The sequence below is a fragment of the Chiloscyllium plagiosum genome, chromosome 8 (assembly GCF_004010195.1).
Source record: "Chiloscyllium plagiosum isolate BGI_BamShark_2017 chromosome 8, ASM401019v2, whole genome shotgun sequence".
Classification (NCBI taxonomy): Eukaryota; Metazoa; Chordata; class Chondrichthyes; order Orectolobiformes; family Hemiscylliidae; genus Chiloscyllium; species Chiloscyllium plagiosum.
This window is the reverse complement of record NC_057717.1, coordinates 34,866,334-34,878,778: the sequence shown is the minus strand read 5'-3', so window position 1 is coordinate 34,878,778 and position 12,445 is coordinate 34,866,334. Positions and strand designations below refer to the sequence as shown.

The 12,445-nt window shown below is 41.3% G+C and overlaps 1 non-coding gene across 1 annotated transcript; it reads left to right on the top strand.

The window, feature by feature from the left end:
* The first annotated feature begins 11,720 nt into the window (after positions 1-11,720).
* On the top strand, positions 11,721-11,792 carry trnae-uuc. The gene has a single exon. It is a non-coding gene; the product is annotated as a tRNA-Glu (tRNA).
* Positions 11,793-12,445: the final 653 nt, after the last annotated feature.

The window sequence follows — 12,445 nt, the reverse complement described above, 5'->3', positions numbered from 1 at the left end:
TGTGGCTCCAAAATTCTATTCCTCTTCCAAGAAAAGCTAACATGCTGTACGCCTTCTTAACAAGCCTATTAACCAGATTGACATCTTTCAGTGATCTACTCACATTGATACCGAGATCTCTCTGCTCATCGACACTGCCAAGAATCTTACCGTTGGCCCAGTACTCTTTATTCCTTTTGCTCCTTCCAAAGTGAATCACCTCACAATCTTGCACATTCAACTCAAGTTGTCACCTCTGCAGCTTATCTATGTCTCTCTGTAACCTACAACATCCTTCAGCACTATCCACAGTTCACCAACCTTAGTATCATCATTAAATTTACTAACACATCTTTTTTATGCCCTCATCTAGGTCATTTATAAAAATGACAAACAACAGTAATCCCAACAAGTTTCTCTGTAGGAACTACAGTTTGCATTGCTTTTGTGCCTCTGCCATTTTTGAGTTTTTCATCGTTACCTTGTCAGTTTCATCCTGCAAAGAGCCATCACTTAGTTTCACTCTGTGCTTCTTTTTTTATGTACTAGTGAAAGCTACTGGTATCAGTATTTCTGTTTCCGATCATTTCCTGTCATTGCTTCTTTTAATGTTGTGTGTTAACCCTTTGCTGATTTTTTTTTGTTTGTTTACATTAATTCACAGGAAGAGGGCATTGCTGCGTAGGCCGCAATTTATTGCCCATCCTTGATTTCCCAGAGGGCATTTAGGAGTTATCTACATTGCTGTGGTTATGGAGTCACATATCAGTCAGACCAACTAAGGATGGCAGTTTCCTTCCCCATAGGGCATTAGTGAAACAGGTGAGCTTCTCCTGACAATCTATTCATGTTCACCATCAGTTTGTTAATCCCAATGTGAATTCAAATTCCACCATCTGCCATGGCAGGATTCGAATCCAGCTCCCCAGAACATTATCTGGGTCTCGATGAATAATTCAGCTATAATGCACTAGGCCACTGCCTTATCCAATTCCGCTAAGTGTGACTAACTTGTGCAGTATGATTTGCCATAGATTTTGCCCTCATGCTGTCATTGAATTCCTGATCTAGACATAGATATTTTTTCTCTGACATGCAATTCCTCTTCTCTCACAAATATACTTTAATTGAGAGGTATTTAGTATCCCCTTAAGTAATTGCCAATTTTCTTCATCTGTCCTGCCTTTGACTGTTCCCCAACCCCCCACCAACACCTTCCTTAGGCCACTGAAAGTTTTATTACCCAACATTAAGACTCTCGTATGTGATTCTGTTCTCACTCTTTCAATCTGAATTTGAAACTACAGTATGTTGTGTTCATTCTTTCCAAGAGGATCCTTTCCTGCAAGATCGTTTTTCATTCCTTACTTATATCAAATCTAAAGTACCCTGCTTTCTGGGTGGCTCCATGACATGTGTTCTTAGAAACAATCCTACATATACTCTACGATTTGTACTTGGAGCCTACCCTTTGCAAAGTTGATTAATTGATTCAATATGCACGTTTATCCCACCGTTGTTACCTTGTCACGAACCCTCATTATTTCCGACCTCAGAAGTACTTTGGGGAGACGGTGGCTGAAAATTGCTCTTCCAAAAAGGTTTCTTCAGTTGCTTTTTGTTTGCACCTGGACTGATATTAATTTTGTTCCCTCGTGCCAATATCATTTCTTAATATAGCCTTGATATCATCCTTAACCAATATACCAATTCCACCTCCTTTGCCTTCATGTCTATCCTTTCGGAATACCGAGGAACCATGGACAGTTCACTGTCCAGTCCTGATCTTCCTGTAACCATGTTTTAATCACCCTTACCCGGCCATACCCATTTATCTCTGTATCTCCTGCCAGATCATCAATTGTATTCCAAATACTGTGTGCTTTTAGGCCTAATGTTTTTAAATACGTTTTTTCGATTTGTTTTTCCCCTTTAATATTTTCTTGAGTACGAGTTTCCTGATCTCACACACCTCACTCCTTCACGAACCCCATACATTCCAACTTCATTTACTAATCTCTGACATACATCTCTATCATTTATTCCAATCTTCAACTCACATTTTGGACTGATTTGGTTCCTTCTCGCAGCATGGTCATGAGCCTGGCTGTGCCTGATGTCCGACTCACCTCTACCTTCTGCTCCGTTCCTGACCTGCTGCTTTGTTTCCCAGCCTCCTGGTTTATTAGTTTAAATCCACACAATTTGCACGAGAAAACCTCCCCACTAGGATGTTGGTGCTCATCCAGTTAAGATGCAATCTCTCCATTTCTTAAAGCCCATACCTATCCTGGAAGAGGGCCCAATGATCCAGAAATCTGAAACCGTCGCCTCTGAACTAGCTCTTTTACCATATGTTAATCGTTACCTAATCCTTACCCTTTTACACGAGGCACTGCGTGTAATTCAGACATTACAGAGAATTGTTTTCTCTCTCTCTCTCTCTCTCTCTCACATACACACCCTTCATTACTTTGAAGAAGAATACCTGTAACCTTATAAATAATCAGAATGATAAGTGGAATGAAGAAATTAGTTAAAGGTAAAATGTGAGAAATTAGAGTAATGAAATTACTCCTTAATAATCACAACAGACGAAGATGTGAAGTTATTGTTGTGATCAAAATTATGAACAAAAAGAGTAAAATAAGAATACTTCGTTTTTCTTAGCTGGCATTACAGCATCCCAGTATCAAGAGCGTCGGCACAAGACCTTGGAGTGAGATAAGGCAAAAAGTTCTTTATTGAGAGAGTTGTTAGGATTTAGAATGCCCTGCCTGTGAGATTTGTGAATGAACATTCAAGAGGGAACTGGATATATATTTGAGAGTTTCGAAATTAAAGTGCAACAGAGATAAAAGTGGCAAATGGAAGGATTTGGGAGACATTTCACAAGCTGATGCATACACAGTGGCCCAATAGCCTCCTTGGTTACATTAAAGTTCTGTACTCTATCATGTACAGATGCAAGTCAAAGCCAGTATCAGATTATTTCCAGCTGTAAATGTTGGCAAATATCTGATCATTTTGCTGCAGCATTACCATTTAAAATGCAAGTATTGCAAGGTCACCTTGATGATGAAGTCTAATTAGTACTCAGCACACGAATATTTTAAATCATGTATCCCTACAAATAAATCAAATATTTCCTTTGCTTTGCCACAAAACTCTTTGAAATTGTCTGACTGTTCACTCACACGGATGTTTCTTCATCATTCTTTTTCACATTTCACAATAACGACTATTCATTCTAAAAATTGCAAGGTTTCAAATTATTGTTCACTTCAATTTAATAACATAAATCATTTATTCAACCTAATATTCTCTGTTCTTGTTAAATTATTGTCATTTTTCAATTGTTGGTAAAGAGCTGAAGCTTTCATATTTTGTGAGAAATTAAACTGATTGATCATATTTAAATTTGTAAGAACGCTATTTCTATATGATGCTTCCATCGTTTTCTCACTCTAAAAATGCAATCATTCAGAAGCCAACGACTTTTCAAATGTTGGAGCAACGATCTATTCTGTTGAATACTGACAATGAGTATGTAATTGTTGCGAGTTTTGAGAATAATTGTAGCTCAGGTTGAGGTTTTGGATTAGGCTTGCTCGTTGAGATGGGAGGTTCATTTCCAGACTTTTAACCATCTTCGTCTTCAGTGGGTCTCAAGCTGAAAATTCCTGCTTTCTATTGAAATGTTTGTCTTTCTTTGGATTGGTGATGTCATTTCCTGTGCTTATGTTATTTCCTGTGGTGAAGTCACGTCCTGTTCCTTTTCTCAGGCGTGGAAGTTGAGGTCTAACTCGATGAGTTTGTGGATAGAGTTCTGGTTGGAATGCCATGCTACTAGGAATTCTCGTGCGTGCCTCTTTTTGGTTTGTCTGAGGATGGATGTGTTGTCCCAGTCGAAGTGGTATCCTTCCTCATCCGTATGTGAGGATACCAGTGAGAGAGGATGATGTCCTTTGGTGGTTAGTTGGTGTTCATGTATCCAAAAGTTTGTAATTGTGATCAGCACTATAATTAGATAACACGTTCCTTGTTCGATATTAAATAAAATATACATTCTTTATTTTTGTATCATAAAATGCTGGCAGGAAAGTATATTTTAGTTCCATAAATATAATATCAACCTAATTGTTTTCAGAGATGATGCAATTAATCTTTGGTTGAATAATGTTATTTCACATTTTTGTGAATCACAATTCACAAACATAGCAAATATCTGATTTTTTTTTCAGATCAGCTTGCAACCATAACCGACATTGAAAGAAGAATTTGAAAGATTTGAATTCAGTCACAGCTGCCTGTGATACTTGGTAAGTCATTGTTCTGCTCTTAAATGAATCCAGAGAGCTTCCCCCTGGGTCAGGGCAGTCATTCAATCATTATTTCACAACAAATTATTTCGACTCCATCTTCGGTCTGAGCCTTGCCCGGAGGCAGATGAATGGACATGGAGTGTTAGAATCACATCGCACAAGTTACTTATGGTTATGGCATCTAGCCTGCCTCCAGACTCCAAGCATCTGCTACCTGGACCAGGCACTGTGCGAAGACGTTAAGAAGTTGACAGTCTTCTGCAGCACATTGTGTCTCGCAAAGAAACCTCTAAAACCGTGTCCAATAAATCAGAGATCTGTATACATGGACACCAAGATCCCTCTGCTCAGCCACACTACCAAGTATCCGACCATTAGCCTAGTACCCCATCTTCTTGTTCCTCTTAAGAAAGTGAATTAACTCACACTTACCTACATTGAACTGCATTTGGTTTTAGAGGTTTCTTTGCGAGACACAATGTTCTGCAGAATACTGTCAACTTCTTAACGTCTTCGCACAGTGCCTGGTCCAGGTAGCAGATGCTTGGAGTCTGGGAGGCAGGCCAAATGCCATCACCATAAGTAACTTGTGCGATGTGATTCTGACACTCCATGTAGTTGATGGTAAAGGTTCATCTTGGAGTGCAGTTACTAGCGGTGTTCTGCAAGGATCTGTTTTGAGACCATTGCTGTTTGTCATTTTTATAAATGAACTGGAGGAGGGGCTAGAACGTTGGGTGAGCAAGTTTGCGGATGATACGAAAGTCGGTGGAGTTGTTGACAGTGAGGAAGAATGTGTCAGGTTACAGCGGGATATAGATAGGTTGCACAGCTGGGCAGAAAGGTGGCAAATGCAGTTCAATGTAGGTAAGTGTGAGGTGATTCACTTTGGTAAGAGTAACAAGAAGATGGGGTACTGGGCTAATGGTCGGATACTTGGTAGTGTGGATGAGCAGAGGGATCTTGGTGCCTATTTACACAGATCTCTGAAAGTTGCCACCCAGGGAAATAGTGCGGTGAAGAAGGCATATGGCGTACTGGCTTTTATTGGTAGAGGAATTGAGTTCTGGAGCCCTGAGGTCATGTGGCAGTTGTATAAGACTCTGGTGCAGCCGCATCTGGAGTATTGTGTGCAGTTTTGGTCGCCATACGAACGGGTGCAGAGGAGGTTTACCAGGATGTTGCCTGGTATGGTAGGAAGATCGTATCAGGAAAGACTGAGGCGCTTGGGGCTGTTTTCATTGGAGAAAAGAAGGTTTAGGGGTGACTTGATAGAGGTGTACAAGATGATTAGGGGTTTAGATAGGGTTGACCATGAGAACCTTTTCCATGTATGGAGTCAGCTATTACGAGGGGGCATAGCTTTAAATTAAGGGGTGGTAGGTATAGAACAGATGTTCGGGGTAGATTCTTTACTCAGCGAGTCGTGAGTTCATGGAATGCCTTGCCAGTAGCAGCGGTGGACTCTCCCTCTTTATGGGCGTTTAAACAGGCATTGGATAGGCATTTGGAGTTTAGTGGGCTAGTGTAGGTTAGGTGGGCTTGGATCGGCACAACATCGAGGGCCAAAGGGCCTGGACTGCGCTGTATTTTTCTATGTTCTATGTCACCTTCACATTGACCAGTATCAATATAAATGTGTGCATCTCTGTTGATGGAAACAATTAATGCATGGGTCACCCAACAGAATCTATCTGAAGAAAACAGCAGCGAATGGCAAGTCCAGCCTCACGTTAATAACTGAACTTGCCGGATTCTGTCTGGGGTCGGTCTTCACACACATATTCTACTGGTACTCAGGTGACTGTAAGAATGCTCACCATAAGTGGATGTCTTGGCCTAACGCCCCTACAAAGCTTCCTGATCTCACACACATCACTCCCTCACATATTCAACAATTGATCAGAATCCTTAAGCTGGGTGAAACATGAAACACTGAACAGTACGGCACAGTGCAGACATTTCGGCCCTTGACGTCCAGCCAACCTTTTAATCTACTCTAAGTTCAGACTAACCTACGTGCCCTTCATTATGCTATCATTCATTTGCCAATCCAATATTCGCTTAATTTATCCCCAATGCAGCTGACTCTACTACAGTGGCCAGCAGTACATTCCACCTATCCACCATTCTCTGTGTAAGGAACCTACATTCTCCACTAAACCTTCCTACAATTACATTAAAGCTTTTCGCCCTCGTGTTAGATAATTCCACCGTGGGAAAAAGTCTCTTGCTATCCACTCTATCTTTGACTCTCATCATTTTGTACACAACTATCAAGTCATCTCTCATCCTTCTTTGCTCCAATGAGAAAAGCCCTGAACTCTTCTTTGTTCGCATCCTGATAAATCTTCTCAGCACCCTCATTAAACTTTCCACAACCTTCCTACGAGGCGACCAGAACTGATCACAGTATTCTAAGTGTGATCTCACCAAGGTTCCAGAGAGTAGCAGCATAACCTCACAGCTCTTAAACTCTATCCATCTGCTAATGAAAACATCATATGCCTTCTTACAACCTTATCAAACTGGGTGGCAACTCTGAGAGAGCTATGACATGGACCACAAGATCATTCTGTTCCTCCACAAGAATCCACCCTTTTTCCTGCATTCAAATTCGACCTTCCAAAATGAATTGCTTCACACATTTCCAGGTTGAACTCCATCTGCCACTTATCAGCCCCGTTCTGCATCCTGTCAATGTCCCATTGCAAACAACAACAGCCCTCCACACAATCCACAACTTCATCTATCTTTGTTATATCGACAGTCTTACTAACCTACCCTTCCATTTCCTCATCCAAGTCAGTTATAAAAATCACAAACAGCAGAGGTCCCAGACCTGATCCCAACGGAACACCACTGATCACTGAGCTCCAGAATGAATACTTCCCATTTACCACCACTTTGTGCCAGCCAGTTCTGTATCCAGACAGAGTTTTCCTTGTATCCCATCCCTCCTTCCTTTCCGAATGAACCTGCGTTGGGGAATATTATCAAACGCCTTGTTAAAATCCATGCACTGCACATCCACTGCTCCACCTTCTTCAATGTGTTTGATCCCATCCTCAAAGATTTTAATAAGTTTTGTTAGGCATTACCTGCCCCTCACAAAGCAATGCTGACTATTTGTAATCAAAGTATGATTTTCCAAGTAATCATAAATGCTGTCTCTCAGAAACCCCTCCAGTACTTTGCCCAATACTGATGTAAGACTGACTGGTCTGTCATTCTCAGGATAATCCCTAGTACCTTCCTTGAAGAAGGCGTAACACTTACCGCCCTTCAAACATCTGGCACTACTCCAGTCGCCAGTGAGGATGAAAAGATCGCCAAAGGCGCAGGAATCTCTTCCTTGTCTTCCTGTAGTAACCTCGGGTTTTGTCCGTCTGGCCCAAGGGATTTATCCATTCTTCTGTTTGTACTTCAATCAATCTGTACTTCACCTTAAAATGTCTACTCCCTGTCCAAACAAATGATTTTGCTTTCCATTTCAGGTCTATATAAAGTGCTGCCTTCTGGAACACGTATGGTTCCCAATATCCTGCCAATCAAGGAATGGAAAACATGGGAAGGCACCAATGTCTTCCTGATGAAGGGCTGATGTGCAAAGGTTTGACTCTCTTGTTCCTCAGATGCTGCCCGACTGGCTGTGCTTTACCAGCGCCAAACGTTTCGACTCTGATCACCAGCATCTGCAGTTCTCACTTTCTCCATTACTTAGAGCTGTCCCCTCTCCACACTGAACAGAGAATTAATCAGCAGAAACTCATTGCATGTGGAGCTGACTGTTTAGTTCTGGAAAGTTTTATTTGATGAACACATTTATTAAAAGAGAAATTTCAATTCAATAAATATTCATTCATTCCCAGAGTAACAGTTTTGCTTATGAATTGGGCAGCTTGAGAACAAACAATGAATGACTGAAGAACTCCACACCTCCTCCTCTGTAATATGGACATGTTTCAAGATATCACTAGTTATTTTCCCATGTTCTATATCTTACATGTTCCTTTCCACAGTAAACACTGATGCTAAACACTAATTTATTATCTCCCCCATTCTCTCGTGGTTCCACACATAGGCTGTCTTGCTGATCTTTGAGGGGCCCTACTGTCTCCCTGGTTACCCTTTTGTCCTTAATGCATTTGTAAAGCCCCTTTGGATTTTCCTTAACCCTATTTGCCAAAGCTATCTCATGTTCCCTTTTTGTCCTCCCGATTTTCTTCTTAAATATAATTCCATAGCCTTTATGCTATTCTAAGGACTCACCCGATCTCTGCTGTCTATGTCTGACATCTGCTTCTTTCTTTTTCTTGACTAAAGCCTCCATTTCCCGAGTCATCCAGCATTTCCTCCACCTACCACCTTGCCCTACACCTTCACAGGAACATACCTTCTCTGGAGTTCCATTATTTCATTTTTGAAGGCATCGTATTTTCCAGCCGTCCCTTTACCTCCAAACATCTGCCCGACCCCAAAAAAACTTTTGAAAGTTCTTGCCTAATACCATCAAAATTGGCCTTTCTCCAATTTAAACTTTAATCTTTAGATCAGGTTAGTGCTTTTGTATGACTATTTGAAAACTAATAGAATTATGATCATTTGCCCCAAAGTGCTCCCCCACTGACTCCACAGTCATCTCAGACTGCCTTATTTCCCAGAAAGACATCAGGTTTTAGACCTTCTCTAGTCGGTATATCCACACACTGGATCAGAAAATTTTCTTGTACACACTTAAGAACTTCCTTTCCATCCAAGCCCATACTGTTCAATTTATCAAATGTATATTATTCTAAGACATTAATTTTCACATTCAACACCCAGGCTGCAATTTGCCACTTATGATAGAACACATTTGATTTGAGTTCCATTGAATTCAGAGAACACGTAGACATCTACTCTTCCATATAGACAATGGAACTTGTTCTGATTCCCAACTGATGGTAATACTGGACCTGAATCAAACCTGGCTTGATGGATCATAAGTTGAATTTTCTGTTGCTAAGTTAGTTAACGTGGGGGTTAGTCAATGAGGCAGATTTGGTCCGACTGGATTTATACATTCCTTTTTGGGAAGGATATACTATATGGTCACTGTTAGTGTCAGGGTCAATATTGTAGATGAATTGGAACAGCTTCACTTCAATACCTTAGGGCAGACTTGATAACATATGAAGATTATGCTATGATGTTGAGAATTGCTAATATTTTTGGAGGTTCAAGTGTCTTAATTGAAATTTAAAGGGAACTAAGATTGTGTAGATGTTTATAATCCTGTGATCAAACAGTTTTGATCAGGTGCGAGTTGGTGACAGCCTGTTTGAGTGCTCATACTGTCCCTTGGTTGGTTGTTGGTTCAGAGTCATCATCAGCTGATGATCACCAGGTGATGGTCAGAATACCCGTGTGCAGCATGATGCACCGAATGGTCTCCTGCTGCATTATGCCAATTCTGTGATTCTGTTTTCCTCATTGTTTGGATGTGAACATTGATCACGTGTTTCAACACAATATCAAAATTGAGATTGGGAATTTAGTAACAATCAATCACAATATCTGAACATGTTCCATTGTTTTAACTCACTGTGTTCTGTTGTACCGTTTAGTTTCTCCCCCATATCCTCTCAAGCTCACTTCACTCTCATTCACAAGATCCATCCTGGCTATTCAACTTGAAAAAGAATGATTTGCATTGATAGAATATCTGTCACAACGAAAGGTCATTTCAAATTGCTTTATGGTCAATAAATCCTTCCAAAGTATAGATTCAGTAGGAAATGTGACATTGAGTGTTCACAAACACAATGTGGTAATGACCAAATCACTGGTTTCTGCATTAATACCTGGGAGTAAATATTGAACAGAACTCTGGGCATAAGATCCCCACTCTTCATCCCAGACTGCAAAAGGAACAGGATGTGAACATAGGAGTTGGCTCATTGTGAATTTCCATCTTCACTTGATTCAGGGAGGATGCTACAGAATCAGACATTTCCAATCCTTGCTCAAAAAGATGTGAGCACAGCCCTCGTAATGGTAGGCCAGTCAGTTTAATGTCAGTGTTGAGGCAGGTTTTTTAAGTAATAATCTGAGCAAAAATTGATAAACACTGGGATATTTCTAGTTAATCACAGAGCCAAGACACATTGTAAAAGGCGGATTTTGCTTCACTAATTTAATGGAATTTTTGATGAAGTAACAGTGAAGGTTGATGAAGGGAAAATGTTGGATGCTGTTTTGGAAAATATTTGACAAAAATGTCACATAAAAGGTTCCTGACAATGTTGAAGTTCATAAAGTAGGACAGTCAGTATTAGTTTGGATGAAATCATTGGATCCAGGACTGAACAGCAATATTACATCTTTCCTGTTGTGCATTGACCATAACTATGTTCCGTACCCCAGCTGTAGCCTAACCTATCAATAAAGCCTCCAATGCTTCAGCTAATAAGAAAATGTATGATTTTGCGACCACTGTATAGTCCTCCCACTCACCTTTAAGGACTTGTGGACATTCTTTCCAAGGTCTTGTCTCTCATTATGTCACTCTCTGTTCCCAATTCAGTGTATTGTCACACTCTCTGTCTCCCTGTGTTCACCGATCAGTGTGTTATCTCTCCATCTTTCTTGCTTCCCAGTTATGTATTCTGCTTGTCTCTCACTTTTTCCAGTTGTGTGGTCTCTGTTTTTCTCTCTCTCTGTTCCCAGTTCAGTGTCTCTCTGTCTTTCTCTATTGCCAGTTCAGTTTATTATCACACTCTCTGTCCTCTCTATTCTCAGTTCAGTGTTTTATCTCTCTGTTTCTCTCTATTTTTAGTTGCATGCTCTCTGTTTCTTTTTTTTTTTCCATTCCCAGTTCAGTGTTTCGTCAGTTTATCTTCCTCTATTCTCAGTTCAATGTGTTGTCTCTTTGTCTCTCTCCATTTCCAGTTCACTGTGGGTGTCTCTCAATCTCTCTTCCCAGTTCATGGTGTTCTCTATCTCTCTCTATTGCCAGTTCTGTCACTCCCTGTTCCAGTTCAGTGTGTTGTCTCTCTGTCTCTCTCGATTCCAAGTTGTGTGTTCTCAGTTTACTCTCACCTCTCCCAGTTCAATCCATTCTGTGTTTCTTTCTCTCCATTCCCAGTTCATTGTGATGTTAGTTTATCTCCTTCTATTGACAGTTCAGCGTGTTATCATCTTTTGTCTATGTTGTCTGTCTATCTCTCACTATTCCCAATTCAGTGTCTTGTTACCCTGTTTCCCTCTTTTCCCAGTTCAGAGTGTTGTATCTCTGTTGCTATTGCCAGTTCTGTGTTGTTACTCCATCTCTCTCTGCATTCCCAATTCAGTGAGTTGTCTCTCTGTCTCTCATTTTCAAATTCATTGTGTTGCCACTCTGTCTCTCTCTAACCCCAAATCGCTGTCTCTCATTACCTGGTGGTCTAGTGGTTAGGATTCGGTGCTTTCACCGTCGTGGCCTGGGTTTGATTCCCAGCCAGGGAACGGGTGCATTTAATTTTTTTGGGGGGTGGCACGGTAGCTCAGTGGTTAGCACTGCTGCCTCACAGCGCCAGAGACCCGGGTTCGATTCCCGCCTCAGGCAACTGTCCCCGTGTCTGCGTGGGTTTCCTCTGGGTGCTCCGGTTTCCTCCCACAATAGGTGAATTGGCCATGGTAAATTGCCCGCAGTGTTAGGTGAAGGGGTAAATGTGGGGGAATGGATCTGGGTGGGTTGCTCTTCGGAGGGTCGGTGTGGACTTGTTGTGCTGAAGAGCCTGTTTTCACACTGTTCGTAATGTAATCTAATCATTACGTCTCCATTTCCAATTCAGTGTGTTGTCTCTCTCTGCCTCTAATCCTACTTCATTGTCTTGTCACTCTCTCTCCCCATTCCAAGGGCAATGCCTTGTCACTATCTCTCTCCGTTCCCAGTTTACTGCCTTGTCATTGTCTCTCTCCATTCCCAGGTCAATGTCTTGTCACTGTCTCTCCCCATTCCCAGGGCAGTGTGTTGTCACTGTCTCTCTCTATTCCCAGGGCAGTGTCTTGTCAATGTCTCTCTCCATTCCCAGGGCAGTGTCTTGTCACTGTCTCTCTCTATTCCTAGGGCAGTGTCTTGTCAATGTCTCTCCCCATTTCAAGCGCAATATCTTGTA